This window comes from Monodon monoceros, unplaced genomic scaffold (genome assembly GCF_005190385.1).
Source record: "Monodon monoceros isolate NGI ecotype Baffin Bay Population unplaced genomic scaffold, NGI_Narwhal_1 Super_Scaffold_11, whole genome shotgun sequence".
NCBI classification, from domain to species: domain Eukaryota; kingdom Metazoa; phylum Chordata; class Mammalia; order Artiodactyla; family Monodontidae; genus Monodon; species Monodon monoceros.
The window spans coordinates 90907760-90925116 of NW_021703767.1; the positions used below are offsets into that span (position 1 = coordinate 90907760).

A 17357-nucleotide genomic window follows, 5' to 3' on the forward strand; every position below is an offset into this window, starting at 1 on the left:
CTAAGATAGAGCAACTAATGGGTATATACACAACAAAGTAGTGGGCCTCCTTCTAAATGGTCAGTTCCTGCTTTGTCTCTGTCATTAAATACTTTGAAAATATTCCAATTACCTCTATGAACATACTTAATGCAAAGGTTCCGCTCTGTTCTTAAGTACACAATAGAGAAGTATGATGGGGCAGATGAACTTGACATCCCAGGTTCTCTTTGTTTTAACTTATTAAATTAATTTTGGTGGGTAAAGATCTTATTCATCTTAGTGTGACTTACATGATTGATATAAGTCACAATCTTGATATAATTATGCTGTTAATTGCATCTTTTCAACTCCTTTAAAACTGTTCTGTACTTTTCCATTTTTAAACAAGTAATGAACAAGTATGGATTTTTATAATAAGAAAAAAAAACCCAACACTGAGAACCTAAGCTAAGTATAATGGACTCACATGTATACCTTCTATAAGAAACCACTCTGATCAGACTTCTTTTTTTCCCCCATCAATGTCTTAATGAAGATAGGGAAAAAATTCAGGGAGAGGAGGAATGAGAGACAGAAAAAGAGAGAAAATAATATGTGAATAAAGGGCGAGATTTAAGACTGATGCTCCAAATGCAGGACTGAAGTCCTTAGGGAGGATTTCTAATGTTTGGATGCTGAAATTCCTATTCTCAAAAAGAATGATCAATGGAATGATTTTCAATGTTCTGCTTGCTATAGGAGAATATATCAAGAAAAAAAAATGAACTTCTCTAGAAAGCAATTTTTTAAATATTAAAAATTTCTTTATTACTAAAGCAATTTATGATCATTAGCGAGAAAGCTATACATGTCAACAAAACAAAGCAAAACAAAAAAGTTAAAGGCAATCCCATTACTGTCAAGAGGTTGCAAATGTTAACATGATGGTGTTTCTAGATCCTTTTACTGGGGCTTATGCACATTCACACATATATTTACAAATAAATCTATGATAAATACTATTTTGCAATCTTTATTTTTCACTTAACAGTATATACTAAAGATTTGTCCATGTTAATAAGTATACTTTTGTATCATTTTAATAGCTGTATACTGTGTATGAGTGATATAAATAATATTATATAAAAAGGCCATCAAATGTTATGTAACCAACCCCTGACTGTTAATCAAATTATTCAAAAATTTTTTATATTACATTGGAACAAAATTCCTTATATCTAAATCATTGCACAAATATCTATTTTAATCAAGTGTAGTTTCACAGGTCGAATTTCTAAGTCAAAGTATTCCTGTTCTTATGATTTTCTTTTTGTAAACTAATTTCCATTTAGAAAAGCTATAAAAAGTTATATTCTTACCTGTAGTATATGTATTTGTTTCCCCTCATTATCACCAACATTGAATATTATTACTTTTCAAAAGATATTTGTCAATCTGGCCAAAATTTATTTCTCCAAAGATCTTTAATTATTAATGAAGTTAAATTTATTTTTGCTTGTGATTTTGGCAACTGCATATTTTCTTCTGAGAATTACCTGCTTGTGAAAAACTATTTTTACAATTCCTGGGCCATGTATCCATTTGTAACTATATAATGAGTGTTGCTGTTATGCAGGTAATATGCTGGCATTGGGATATGAAGGTAAGTAGGACAAGGTCTTTGCTCTTAGGAAGTTGAGTTTACCAGTGGAATGACGAACAGTTTTCAACTTGAGTACTAACTCCAATTAACTGACAATGAATGGACGCCGGGAGAAGGATTGTGAGGCTAGATTCAGGGTCAGTGGAAAGTGAATCTATGAGAGATCACTGCTTTGGACAAAGAAAGGGAAGTGATAACCAACAAATTTTTTTTTTTTTTAATGTGCTGACACTGCTTTAGTGGAAGTCAAAATAGCTTCAAAAGTATCTTCTAAAAAGGTAAATATGATAATTTATTTAATGTTTATGAAACCTAGTGGTTAAATTTATCTTAGTCAAAAATAAAATGCTAAAGTTGCATATTTTGTCTCTTCTGATTATATTTGGAAATATGTTGAGATCCCTTTTATAAGGAATATGTACCATATGTTTCTATACCTAACGGCTATAATGAAGCAATGTGGTTTAATAGAATACTATCTTTGGCCAGACTTGATTACCTCCCTACACCTCATAAGAGACAGCTTTATATGCAAGCTGACCCCCTCTTCCCGTCCTCTGCCTATAACAGTTGGACCTGAGGTGGACACCTCTTCAACATTGTCAAATCTGGTTCCTGATGCCACCCCACACTGACCATCATAGAGCTCTTAAATAAGTAGTTTAACTCAGTGACTCAATTTCAGGAATTGTCTATTGCCAATGACACTGGCAACAGAAGAAATTGCTTACATGACATCAAATTTTAAAAATGTTCCTTTGCATTGTTAACATTGCATTTTGAACTTGATGAGGTGGAGGTTGCCTAAAATGCTCAAAAGACCTTGTATTCTGGTGAGATTACATTTTTTAAAATACTTCCAAAGGCAAGCCAAGGCCAAAAGGATGAAACCAGCTGTCATTGGGATGTCTGATTGCAGACTGTCCCTGGGTACACAGGTGAAAGTTATTAGCTCTGCCTAGGACCTCTTACAGCTTGAGACCTAGATTGACGATTATACTGGGGGTCTAATACATGAAAAGAGATGGCAAGTGTAAGGCCAGATTCCCTATATTAAACTTCAACTGTCCTTTGCTTCTCTTTCTCAAGTATATATCTGATAAGTTTGGGGTTCTTTGTCATACTTACCACCTTGTAAACTAAGACAACATTTGATACAAGTAGGACCAATCAGGACTTGGAATGGAGACACTAAAAATGAATCAGGCAGATGATGTTGGGCCTGAGTGTTGTGTGCTCACGGAGAAGCAGGCCACAGCCACTGGCTAGTGTGGTGCACTGACCCACAAGGCTGTAATGCCCTGGAGGGGCACCATTTCCTAATTCACACAAAGCACCATATGAGCAACTGGCTTCTCTGTTCAGAATCAATTTTCTGACATGTGCAAACTAGTCTTTTCAGAATGTAGAAACCATGAGCCTTGCCAAGGAAAGTGGCAACTAAAAAGGAGTGGGAATTCAGAGGAAACAAAGATGAGAATGGGCAAGAGAGGGAATGGCACATACAGACCTCAAGTCCAGCTGTGTGCCTTTCACTTGTATTGGGTGAGATTCTTCTCCCTTTCTCTGAGGGTGCTTCGGTTATTTGCAAATAAATCAATCCATAACCAAGACAAATGAAAAAGCATGAGACTTTTCATTTGATGGTACTGGATTTTGGTACCAACCCTGACACTAAATAGCTATGTGACAACTCATATAGTTTTTCCAGGTCTTTGTTTCACCATCCATAAAATGCAAGGATTGAACAACATTAGCCTCAAAGACCCATTCTGTTCTCAATTAAAGACACATGTAGTCTAATTCTATGATTTTAAAATTGTTTAAGGAGACATTTATTGTACTTTTAAATATATTGTCACACATGAAATTTGTTTTTAAACTATTGGCAGGGATACCCTCCCGAAAAATAACACACTTTCTATGATTAATATTTTTCAGGTAGTTTTTATGATATGATTTCATATAATATATAGTATGAATATTTTAATTTTGCATTAAACTTCTGTTAGGGACAGAATATAGGGGAAACAAAAACACTTAGAATCTGTACATTGAAACTATTCTGAGTTACTGAATTGATTCTTCCTTTTCAGTATAAATTCAGTACTAATTTAAATATAGTACACTGTGAAGTGTTAATTTCATCTTTCAAAACTATTTTACAGTGTTTATACCCCAAAACATATATGACAATTGTAATAAATCACGCAGTTAAATGAATATTTCAATGCAGCTATCAACCTTCTGTCTAAATTGGAAATATTTCTACTCTACTCTAATAAGTACTTCAACTAATATTTTATTTCTAGGAGAGAAGTTAAATATTGCATAAATTTACTGACTATGTTTATTCAAAATGTCCACCAGTGATAATTACTAGTCTCCACATATCTAAGGATTGCTCCTCCTCTTCAAAAAAAATCATATTATGTTTTCATGAACATAGGAACCATTAAACCAACATCCTACTCACATGCCTCCCACCCTCTTTTGTTTAACTCAAAGAACCACTAAGTGCTGAGCCAACATGATTCTTAAGTTTTTATGGGTGCTAAAATCTCAATAGGCATGAGGTATCTGAGATAGATGCTAGACTAGTAACCAAGAAATGGTCCTTAGTAACCCCGACACACTTTTCTGTTTCTATACAGAGTCAGTCAACTCCCTTCAAGCTATGTCATGGCTTCACATCACCTGAAACACTTCTAATGCCCCCAGTCTCCAAAGTGAAATTTTATTAGTATTATTTTTTATCCTCAGTAATTAAAAAAGATTTGATGGATAACTTTAATAGCACTCGATTATGACCTGCTTGAAGACAGTAACCTTATACCTTCATTTTATATCCCTAGTGCCTAGTATAGTGCCTGGCAACAAATGATTTTTCTAATGTTGGGTTAATGAATAAACTAGTGTATGCACCAATGAATGAATGAATGAATGAATGAAAAACTTAGTGTATACAGGTACAAGTGTATTACATGAATGTTATTTTGCTCTACTGTTCACCTCCACTGGCTGGAAAACTTATTCAATAAATTCTTTTGTGACATCTTACATGTGTTCATTAGAACGTGAGATAAGTATTAAGCCAGCTTGTTTCTGAAATAAAAATAAACATGTTCAACTAAGTGTGTTGTCTTTTTATACTTCTGTAAAAATACATAATAAAATAGGTCTATTTTGTTTTGATTTTTGTTTTATTTTGTTTTGTATGACGTTTTGTTATCTAAGGATAGCGATAAAAAGCAGAAACTAGCCCCCAGGGATTTGAACATGTGGATTTGTCTTATTGACAGGGTCTTGGAGATAAAATGTCTTTGACCAAGAAATATGATCTCATATTTCTTGCTGTGAACCATATTAATATATTTTTCCTTGTGTATAGTATATAAAGCTATCTGTTGACAAATAACCACCTCTGAAATAAATGGTACTACAAATCCGTGGGCAGGACACAACAATCTTACTGAACAAACCTTACAAAATGAAAAGCTCCTTGGGAATTACTCATTCAGGGGTAGCAGTCTGGCACCTGAAAATGGTCCAACATAGGTTTATATTGCCATTGCCTTGGACAGACAGCATATGCGAACTGGGTGGCTGCATGGTATTCAGATATTCAGGAAACAATCATTTAAAGAAAAATCAAAGCCAGGGACAGTAAAAGAGAAAGGACCCTTCTCTGATTCCTACCACTTAACTTCTGTACTTAACTGGCATCTACTCTTACTTTCAACCCAAATGCCTTTCCTATTCCAGGAGGATGCTGTTGCTATTGTCATTTAGACAATCCACTCCTTCAGTGTCCAACAAGGGAATACTGGCTGAATTCCACAGTTAGGCTCTAATCCATTTACAGATGCTCCCAAGTTGTTGACTCACCCTTTTGAACCCACTGAATGTGAGGCTTGCTCTTTATTTTCACTGGTCACAATGCAGGAGATCCCTGAACTACCACCTGATATCAAAAACCAAAGGAGAAAACATGTGGTTTTCTCTGTAATTTAGTCTCATCAAAACATTGGCTCAGTATTAGAACCATTCCTCTGGCCTCCATAGCCTAGAAAAGTTTCCTGAGCCTTCATGTGGAAAATGAGAACAAATATAACGTAACGAGACAAACTTGATTTTACAGATAAAATTAAGGCCTATTGTTATGGGCTGAGGTGTGTCTCCCTAAGATTCATAAGTTTAAGTCCTAACACCCAGCACACCTCAGAATGTGACTACATTTGAAAATAGGGCCTTTAAAGAGGTAACTAAGGTTAAATGATGTCATATGGGTAGGCTCTAATCCAATGCAACTAGTGTCCTTATAAGAAGAGGGAAAGACATCAGAGGTCTGTGTACATACAGAAAAAGCACATGAGAACACGGCAAGAAGGTGGCGATCAGCAAGCCAAGAAGAGAGGCCTCAGGAGAAACTGAACCTGTCAACACCTTCATCTTAAATTTTCAGCTTCCAGAACTATGACAAAATAAATCTGTGTTTAAGCCACCCAGCCTGGAGTATTTTGTTATAGAAGCCCTAACAAATTAATACATTCATATATGATAAATATCTGTCAAACTTTATATAAAGATTCAGGAAAATCATGTGATTAGAATCTAGGTCTTCTGAGTCATCTTCAGGCCAAATCATCAAGTATTAATTGTACATCTACTATAAACCAGATACTGCCTCACAAGTTATTTGCTGATTTTTATTCAAAGCATTTGATATAAGTCATTTCAATTCCCATTATATAGTTGCTGAAATTGTGATTCAGGAAGGTGAAGAGCTTGACCTGAGGTCAGAGCTAATAAGTGGTAATGCCAGGGATCAAACAAGAGTTTTCTGAATTCAAGCCTAGTGATCTTTCCACTAAAGCACACCTTTTCTTTAAATTATACATCCATCCTTTACAAAGACAAATAGACTAGCCAAAGGGTGAATTTATAAAACACATCAGATGCTTCTTGCTGTGATCTGCTTTCTGAGAAGATACTAAAATCAATACTGTGTGAATTGTATGACTGTTTATTTAGAATGCTAAGAAGACCTGGATTTTTACAAAGTGCCATAATGGGAATTAATATGTATTAAAACAACAGAATGTGGACATTTTAGATTGAAGATTCGTGGCTATAATAACAGAAAAATAACAGAAAAATAAAAAAACACTTTTAAAAACCATGAACTAACATTTCATAGTACATTCTTACTCACTTAAATTAAATAGTTCTGGAACATGTGAAAAATAAAAACATTGAACACATAATCTGTGATCATTTCTTAAGCAGATATTTTGACTTCAGGGCTTAAATTTTATGTTGTTCTTTCTTCTTGAAATTGTTTTCCTTATTAATAGGTTTGTTGTTTGGTCCTTTAATTATGTATTGTATCATTAGGATGCCATTAAAGAGATTTGTAAGATTCCTGTTTGCTTTGTTATATTTTGTTATATTTTGGAACTAAACTCATCTTTCTTTGTCAAAAAAAAAAAAAAGACTATTATGGTGAGGAATATTCCCTGTAATCAGACTGAGTATATCTGAGGCATAATCACAGCATTCTTTTTTTATTTCACTGAACACCTTTACTTGGATTTTAAATTGCTTTACTTGATGTATCCAAAGTTATTTAAATAATTATAGTGAGATTAATAAGAAGCAATGACCCTCTGCTTTTGTAAAGAAAAAACCTGAAGTTATTCAGAAAGTTAAGCCTGTTGTCAGAGTTCTAAAAAGAGTCCTCAGCTTTTATCACTAGATTACAGGGGAGGGAAAGAAGGAGGGAAGAAGGGAGGGAAGGAAAGAAGGAAGGGAGGAAGGGAGGGAGGGAGGGAGGGAGGGAAGGTGTCATATTTTATAAGGTATTCTCACGCATATATGTTTGTGCTTTAAACTAATATCTCATTGTGGCCTATGGGATTATTCTTATTTCACAAATGAAGTAATCATGGGATAAAGATGATTTTATCAAGATCACATAGTTAATCACAGATTTCAGTCTAAACGAATGTGTCCTCATAGTTTATTTTCCTGTGCTTCTCCCATTAAACTATATTGCTTTCAAATAATGAAAAAAATTGTGACTCTGCATTTTTTTGTTTTTTAAAGTTCATATTACATATTTGACAGCCTTTGCAATGTCTGCTGCATGGAAGAAGTCTAAATATTAAAAAAAAATCTTTTCAAATATGATGTTATTTTTCCAACTATAGCTTCAAAATATTGAGGAGAATGCTATAATTTATTTTCCCATTCCTCATTTTTCCTATCCATTGTGGATCCACCTATGCAGTATAGATCCATTGCTCCAGGTTCTAGGTTGAGAATACAATGACAGAGTGGGGACCAGCAAGCATTAACCTAAATCGTTTTATTTTTAGTGACAGGAAACACAGTGGCCTGGGGTATTTTCCTCTGCATAGGTGGTTCATGAACTGAAAACACTAAAGGGTATTTGTCCTTATCAATTTCTCTAACATGATTTCATTACTGATAGCGAATATTAAGAAAAAAATATACAATTGTTACTAGTAAATATGTTGCTGATATTACCAACTGCGTGTACACCTCTTTCCCTTTGTAGACGTGCTGTTGCTTTTCATGTTCAAAAGGAATGGAAAAGAATACTAACACTATATATATTTAGAAATGAAGTCATAAAGACATAAGCTTCTGACTTACAAACTTAATATTTTTTGTGCTTATATATGTAAATATATGAGAGAGGAAGAGACAGGCAGTGGAGAAAGAGAGCATAGTCTCACATAACCACATGCATGAATCTCTGAGATTATGCAATTTTCTAGTTGAATAACAAGATCAAGAAAAAAGAGCACTTCACATCATTTAGTCTTTGAAAATATACTATTTTTTTAAAAATTTAATATATGCTACAAATGCTCTTAACTAAGAGCATATTTAACTAAAGCCATAATGAATAGAGATAAACCCATGTATAATACATAATAAAGATAAAATATTTCTACAAGTGAATCTATATACAAAACAGAAACAGACTCAGACATAAAAAACAAACTTATGGTTACCAAAGGGGAGTGTGTGTGGGGGGGAAGGGACAAATTAGGAGTATGTGATTGACAGATATGAACTATACATAAAATAGATAAGCAAGAAGGATTTACTGCATAGCACAGGGAATTATATTCAACATCTTGTAATAACCTATAATGGAAGGTAATAAAAAAAACTTAATCATTATGTTGTATGCCTGGAACTAACACAATACTGTAAATCAACTATACTTCAATAAAAAATAAAATATTTCTAAAGATATCTCAGAAATTATTATGTTTACTGACAATCTTCTGATGTTTCAATGTGCTGATATTAATCACTTTAATATTCTTATTTCTACTGCCTACAAAATTGCTTCTTTAACAGAAATATTAAACAGACCTCCCAATTTTCTTACACATAAAAAGAAAAAAAAACATTGGTGACTAGATGTATATATGACATTCAATCTTTCCTAAATTTACAGCATTATGACTCATCATATAAAATTTTTAAAAACAAGTCAAGTTCTAGGAGTGTCATTCTTTAGCTAAAAGTTTTATATGTATCTTCTCCAAGGTGGGTGGATGTGGAAGAGACACACAAGAGAAAATTAAATGAATATTAACATAAAAAAGACTATGTCAAATTACTTTTAAAAATTTACCATGGTAAAACTTCTAATCTTGCACTACCTGCAAGTGTTACATGATATCTGAAGCTGTTAGGAATACATCTGAATTTATCGAATTATTGTTCTGTCGCTTGGTTTGTAAGCAACATGGTGGATGAAAAGAATAGCAAGTCTTGAAGTGGACCAGCCATTAGGTGACAGATGCTCGGCATGCCACTGAAAAGTCACAAAGTTCAATTTTCTCATCCGTAAAAAGAGATGACATTTGCCCCGCCAATCACACAAAATGACTGGTAGATTCAAAGGAGGTAATATGTCTGAAGGATTTTGAGAGTGTAAAATGCTACATAATGTGTGAGGGTTTTTATTTTCTTTTGTTTTTCAAGGGAATGATAAAGAAGAAGAGAAGGTAGAGAATGAACAATGTTGATAATTGAGGGAATGCAATTTCTTTGCAATTGTCTGTGGTTAGAGAATGGTATCAGGGAAAAAACAAAAACAACTAGTTAATCTGAAAAAAAATTTTTTCTTGACATTAAAATGATGAAATTTCATGAATTTATTTCCAAAAGTAAATATTCATATAACTTTAAAATACTCCTCCACTGTCTATCACTTATCACCAGGCTGTTTTTTGTATGTTAGATTGGAGGAACCATGAATAAAAAATCCTAAAATACTCCAAGTCATAATTTTTTTCCAAACTGCAGTAGGCTTTTAAAATTTTTATAATCCCATTACTTAAAATAGTAGCTTATATCTTTAAAAATTAGGATAATGATTATTACATTTTCCTTACCTATCAAGGAAACATTATTTTTGTTATCCTGTTATTTTTTTCTCCATTAAAAAAAAAAGGCAGTCTACTTCACAGAGACAATTTCTCAACCTCTCCTGAAATTAATTCATTTAATTATTCAAAACCTAAGATTTTAGTCAGGCATAGGATTTGTAACCAGATGTGAACAGCTGAAGGATGTTCTTACTCCAGGACAAGGTAAAGAATTACACATACATGGACATGGATTCTTTGTAGCTTCTTTTAGGAAGCAAACCTGATGCATACATCTTGCAGATAATTTAATCAGAATAGAAATAACTTCCATATTACCCTTTCTAACATCATTAATTAGAAAGATTTATACTTGTCAAACAAGGGTCAGAGTGCACATCTCTTGTCCATGCAGTTTATAGATCACCATTTGCTGTCTTTGCAATTCTGTCTGGCAGAAATTGACAATGTCTTCTTGCAGTGCAAATCCATCAGGGGTCACAGCCAGAGTTTCCATTTCCTTGGCCCTGGAAAGGCTTTTGATTTTCTGGAGAATCACTACTCCCTTTTGGGTAAAGAAAACATTATCTATATATTCAGTCAGATTTCAGATATTTTTAAAACAGATATCAAAGGTGAATCTGACTCTGAGTTACCTTTCAAAAACTATAATAACTGTTAAATCAACCTGTTACATTTTTCATTATCTTATATACGATATCTTATCTAAGAGTATAGTTCAAAGTGTTATTTCAATGGACTGTATCCCAGGTGACTGAGGTAACTATTGCAAACTTCCCCACTTCTTTCTCTCTCTTTTAGTACTACATTAAGATAAAATGATGGGCAGAGAACATGTCCAGTTTAATGCCTGAGTGCATGGAAAACAACAAAGTTACTTTGGATGCAGTGTTCTCAACTAGCTCCAACATGATGAACAGCATTAAAATACCACTGAACAAAAAGACACAGAAAAGAAACAGGTGTGGAAAACTGGGAGAGAAAAAAACATTACCACACTGGCCTTACGGTTCATTGCTTCTTTCCACATGGGTTCATCACAAGGGAACTTAAGTCTCTCTTCTCTCGTGAATGTTTTCCTATAGAGAAATATCTATCCCATATGAATACACCTATATTTTATTGAAGCAATACTTAAGCAAAAGTGATTTTTTAAGCCAACAAATCTACCTTCCTAGGCATTTCTAGAACCTTTACAAGCTATTGTGCACATAAAATAGGAGTAAATAATTACTTTGTTTTCTCTTTTAATTGAATAAGTTTTGTTCATGTTGTGATAACAGATTTATTTGAAAGTGAATGTAATTTGTTATAGAAAGCAGCTTTTATAAATGGAAACTTCTGCAACAGAATATGGTGAGATGTTTAAATATTAACCAGACATATTGCTCACTCTCTGCACTAAATTTCAGAAACTTACTACAAATTAAGTACATACTTTATTGCTGGATCTTGCTTACCAGTGGTAAGAAATCCACAATGTTTAATGCTAATTAAAAATGAAATTGAACTGCAATTCCCTGAAAACAAGGGCTGATCAGACTCAATAAGCTTTACTTAATTGAATTGCTCATAGACAAAGAAAAAAATGCTTACATTGTTAGCAAAATATATGCTTCCAAATCTTTTGCAATTCTATTATATTTTCTAATGTTCACAGCTGATTATACCCCATATATATGTTTCAAACTATTTAAGGGTCCAGGAATATACCACTTACCTTTATCTTTAGTATTCACATCTTCTATATGTACACTTACTAGGGCTGCACTGTAAATTACATACTTAAACATTTTTTCTTTAATTTTCAAAGAGATATAAAGAAAACTACTATTCTTCATTATATTTCTTAAATTGGATTAGTATCTTTAAAAAGGATTTTCCCAAATGCCTGACTAATATTATTTAATTATCACAACCACCACAGGAGACTTTTGAGATTACTCTCATTATTTTTATTATTTGTATTTGATTTTTGTTTCTTCAGCTTAAGAAAACTGTTTCTCTGTGAGGTGTTGTGATTTTTCCAATGGTTATGAAGCTTGTAATAGTGAAAATAATAACAGTGTTTTTAAGCTAATAGGAAAACTGAAAAAATAAACTGAACATGAATGAAAAGTATACTAGTGAGCAATAGCAGAGCAAATGATTCCTTACTCCCCTCTCTTTGTGTTTTCAATTGTTTGAGATCACAATGTTCCCAACATATCTAAGCCCAGAAATGAAATGGCTTTATCTTCAGAAACAGTGTTCTTTGGATATGAGGTTGGATTAAGGAGCAATGATTCTAGAATAGTCCTAGACAATAACTCTATGTAGCTCTGGACATCTATGTAAGAAGAGACGTTGCAAAAATTGGAATCGCCCAGCAATGAAATAAACATGAAGACTTCATCAAGAGATAGAGTTTATGACGGAGAAATGTCCATCTGTCAAGGAATTCATAGAAGTCACACTGGCACTGAGCAGAAGTTTATCTAAATCCATTTCTCTAAGAGTACGTGCCTTGTACAAGTCAAATAAGTAAGACAAATGTGATAATACATGATAATATTTTGAAACAGGTGTACGCAAAATAGTATCATTGTCATAATTAATACTGCAGTATAATTTTTATTAGAAGATCTCAAAAATGTTTAAGAGAATAAAAAAATGTGTTCATGTAATAAAGTTGGATGAACACATTAAATCAGAAAATAGAAAAATAAAGTAAGATAAACAATGAACATTAAGGTAGAAGAAAAAATTAAACATAAATTTTTACCCTGAAAGGAAACAAATGAATTATCACACTAAATCAGATGTTTGAATTGAATCAAAGGGAATAATAACCTAGCAATATGTTTTTCTTTTTTCTTTTTTTTTCTTTTACAAGAAACTTTCTTGAAACAAGACAAGATTGGAAAAAAGAAGATAATCAAATAGACATCTGGCCAACTAAAAAAGGCAGAAGAGGCAAATTCATATAAAACATCTAAAATTAAAAGCAATTTTAATTAAGATTTGGAAACGTGTATTTCTTTAACATCGTAAGCTTTTTTATTTGTTTATGAGAAATTTAATTACTTTGTTTCAGAAATAAATTAAGTAAATTAAAGAATAAAAAAATACACTATAGAATGATAAAAATATCAAAGAAATAGATAAAGGATATGGCATCAATTTGAATGCACTAAACAACATAATGGCAAAATAAAAATACAGTATAAGACGTGCAAGATAGAACCCTACAAACAGAATTATATGAGAGATCTACCTCTTTCAGAATTGAAAAAATTCCAAAAGCCAAATATGTATGAATATACAGGAATTAAATAATTAATACTGAACTTGAGATAGAGAATTGCATTTCTCACAGAGCACACATCTACCCACCAATAATCATTTACATGAACTTTGTCAGAAAGAAAACCTTTTAAAAATTCTAAAAGCTAGAATTTTATTTGCCATATATTTACCATACTCCAATCAATTTGAAATTAATAGTAAAACCATGAACAAAATTAATTTATTCCCAAATAACTATGGATCAGAGAGCAAGTGAAAAGCATCTGGAGCACAATAAAAAGTAGAAAACATAATAATGAAACTTTTGGGATACAGTGGAAATTACATTCAGCAAAAAATTTATAGTTTATATGGTTTTCCTAGGAACTTAGTTCTCATCTTAATAAATTAGAAGAAAAAACACAGGGAGGACCTTCAAGATGGTGGAGGAGTAATACGTGGAGATCACCTTCCCCCCCACAAATACATCAAAAATACACGTACATGTGCAATAACTCCTACAGGACACCTACTGAATGCTGGCAGAAGACCTCAGACTCCCCCAAAGGCAAGAAATTCCCCACGTACCTGGGTAGGGCAAAAGAAAACAGAAAAAACAGAGAAAAAAGAATAGGGATGGGACCTGCACCTCTGCGAGGAGCTGTGAAGGAGGAAGCGTTTCCAAACACTATGAAGCCACTTCACTGGTGGAGATGGGGGGGTGGATGGGGGGGAAGTTTCAGAACCATGGAGGAGAGCGCAGCAACAGGGGTGCAGACAGCAAAGCAGAGAGATTCCCACACAGAGGATCAGTACCGACCAGCAGTCACCAGCCTGAGACCTTGTCTGCTCACCCACCAGGGCAGGTGGGAGCTGGGAGCTGAGGTTCGGGTTTCGGAGGTCAGACCCCAGGGAGAGGACTGGGGTTGGCTGTGTGAACACAGCCTGAGGGGCCTAGTGTGCCACAGCTACCCGGGAGGGAGTATGGGGGAAATCTGGAACTGTCTAAGGCTCAATAAACCATTGTTTCAGGGTGCACAAGGAAAGGAGATTCACTGCCTAAACAAGCTTCAGAGATGGGAGAGAGCTGCGGCTATAAGCTCAGACACCAGAAATGGGCATGAAATGCTAATGCTGCTGCTGCAGCCACCAAGAAGCCTGTGTGAAAGCACAGGTCATTATCCACAACTCCCTTCCCAGGAGTCTGTGCAGCCCGCCACTGCCAGAGTCCCATGATCCATAGACAACTTTCCCAGGAGAACACACGGTGTGCCTCACGCTCTTGCCACGTCACGCCAACCTCTGCCACCACAGGCTCACCCCACATTCCTTACCCCTCCCACCCCTGGCCTCAGTGAGCCAGAGCCCCCTAATCAGCCACTCCTTTAACCCCCTCCTGTCTGGGCAAAGGACAGACGCCAGAGAGTGACTTACATGTAAGTAATGTGGCTGACAGGGTCTTGGTACTCCAGCTGGGAGTCAGGCCTGTGCCTCTGAGATGGGAGAGCCGAGTTCAGGACACTGGACCACCAGAGACCTCCTGGCCCCACGTAATATCAATGAGTGAGAGCTCTTCCAGGGATCTGGTCTCATTGCTAAGACCTAGCTCCACTCAAAAACCAGCAAGCTCAAGTGCTGGACACCCCAGGCTAAACAACTAGGAAGAAAGGAACACAACCCCGCCCATTAGCAGAGAGGCTGACTAAAATCATAATAAGCTCACAGACACCCCAAAACACACCACTGGACACAGTCCTGCCCACAAGAAGGACAAGATCCAGCCTCATCCACCAGAACACGGGCACCAGTCCCCTCCACCAGGAAGCCTACACAACCCACTGAACCAACCTTACCCACTGGGGGCAGACACCGAAAACAATGGGAACTATGAACCTGCAGCCTGTGAAAAGGAGACTCCAAGCACAGTAAGTTAAGCAAAATGAGAAGACAGAGGGACACACAGCAGATGAAGGAGCAAGGTAAAAACCCAACTGACTTAACAAATGAAGAGGAAATAGGCAGTCTACCTGAAAAAGAAGTCAGAGTAATGATAGTAAAGATGATCAAAAATCTTGGAAATAGAATAGGGAAAATACAAGAAACGTTTAACAAGGACCTAGAAGAACTACAGAGCAAACAAACAATTAATGAACAACACAATAAATGCAATTAAAAATTCTCTAGAAGGAATCAATAGCATAATAACTGAGGCAGAAGAACAGATGAGTGACCTGGAAGATAAAATAGTGGAAATAACTATCACACAGCAGAATAAAGTGAAAAGAATGAAAAGAATTGAGGACAGTCTCAGAGACCTCAGTGACAATATTAAACGTACCAACATTCAAATTATAGGGGTCCCAGAAGAAGAAGAGAAAGAGACTGAGAAAATATTTGAGGAGATTACAGTTGAAAACCTCCCTAATACGGGAAAGGAAATAGTCAATCAAGTCTAGGAAGTGCAAAGGCCCCCATACAGAACAAATCCAGGGAGAAACATGCCAAGACACATATTAATCAAACTATCAAAAATTAAATTCAAAATATTAAAAGCAGCAGGGAAACACAACAAATAACATACAAGGGAATCCCCATAAGGTTAATAGCTGATCGTTCAGCAGAAACTCTGCAAGCAAGAAGGGAGTGGCAGGACATAAAGTGATGAAGGAGAAAAACCTACAACCAAGATCACTATACCCAACAAGAATCTCCTTCAGATTTGAAGGAGACATTAAAACCTTTACAGACAAGCAATAGCTAAGAGAATTCAGCATGACCAAACCAGCTTTACAACAAATGCTAAAGGAACTTCTCTAGGCAGGAAACACAAGAGAAGGAAAAGACCTACAATAACAACCCCAAAACAATTAAGAATATGTTAATAGGAACATACATATCGATAATTATTTTAAATGTAAATGGATTAAATGCTCCAAAAAAAAAGAAAAAGACTGAATGAATGGATATGAAAACAAGACCTATATATATACACTGTCTAGAAGAAACCCAGTTCAGACCTAGGGACGCATACAGACTGAGAGGAGATGGAAAAATATTTTCCATGCAAATAGAAATCAAAAGAAAGCTGGAGTAGCAATTTTCATATCAGACAAAATGACTTTAAAATAAAGATTATTACAAGAGACAAAGAAGGACACTACATAATGATCAAGGGGTCAATCCAAGAAGAAGATAAAACAATTGAAAATATTTCTGCACCCACCATAGGAGCACCTCAATACATAAGACAAAGGTTAACAGCCATAAAAGGGGAAATCGACAGTAACACAATAATAGTAGCAGACTTTAACACCCCACTTTCACCAATGGACAGATCATTCAAAATGAAAATAAATAAGGAAACACAAGCTTTAAATGACACATTAAAAAAGATGGACTTTATTGATATTTATAGGACATTCCATCCAAAAACAAGAGAATAAACTTTCTGCTCAAGTACTCATGGAACATTCTCCAGGATAAATCATAACTTGGGTCACAAATCAAGCCTTGGTAAATTTAAGAAAATTGAACTTGTATCAAGTATCTTTTCCGCCCACAATGCTATGGGACTAGATATCAATTACAGGAAACAAACTATAAAAAATACAAACAAATGGAGGTGAAACACTACGCTACTAAATAACCAAGAGATCACTGGAGAAATCAAAGAAGAAATAAAAAAATACATAGAAAAGACTGACAGTTAAAACACGACAACCTAAAACAAATGTGACACAGGAATAGCAGCTCTACGAGGGAAGTTTATAACAATACAATCCTGCCTGAAGAAATATCTCAAATAAACAACCTAACGTTATACCTAAAGCAATTATAGTAGGAAGAACAAAAATAACACAAACTTAACAGAAGGAAAGAAATCATAAAGATAAGATCAGAAAAAAATGAAAAAGAAATGAAGGAAACGATAGCAAAGATCAATAAAACTAAAAGCTGGTTTTTTGAGAAGATATACAAAATTGCTAAACAATTAGCCAGACTCATCAAGAAAAAAAGGGAGAACT

The 17357-nt window shown here is 34.7% G+C and overlaps 1 protein-coding gene across 2 annotated transcripts in view; it reads right to left on the minus strand.

Moving 5' to 3' along the window:
* NAALADL2 (N-acetylated alpha-linked acidic dipeptidase like 2) overlaps positions 1–17357 on the minus strand; it is a 1153076-nt gene that overhangs the window by 501475 nt on the left and 634244 nt on the right. The gene's annotated exons all lie outside the window — the stretch shown is intronic.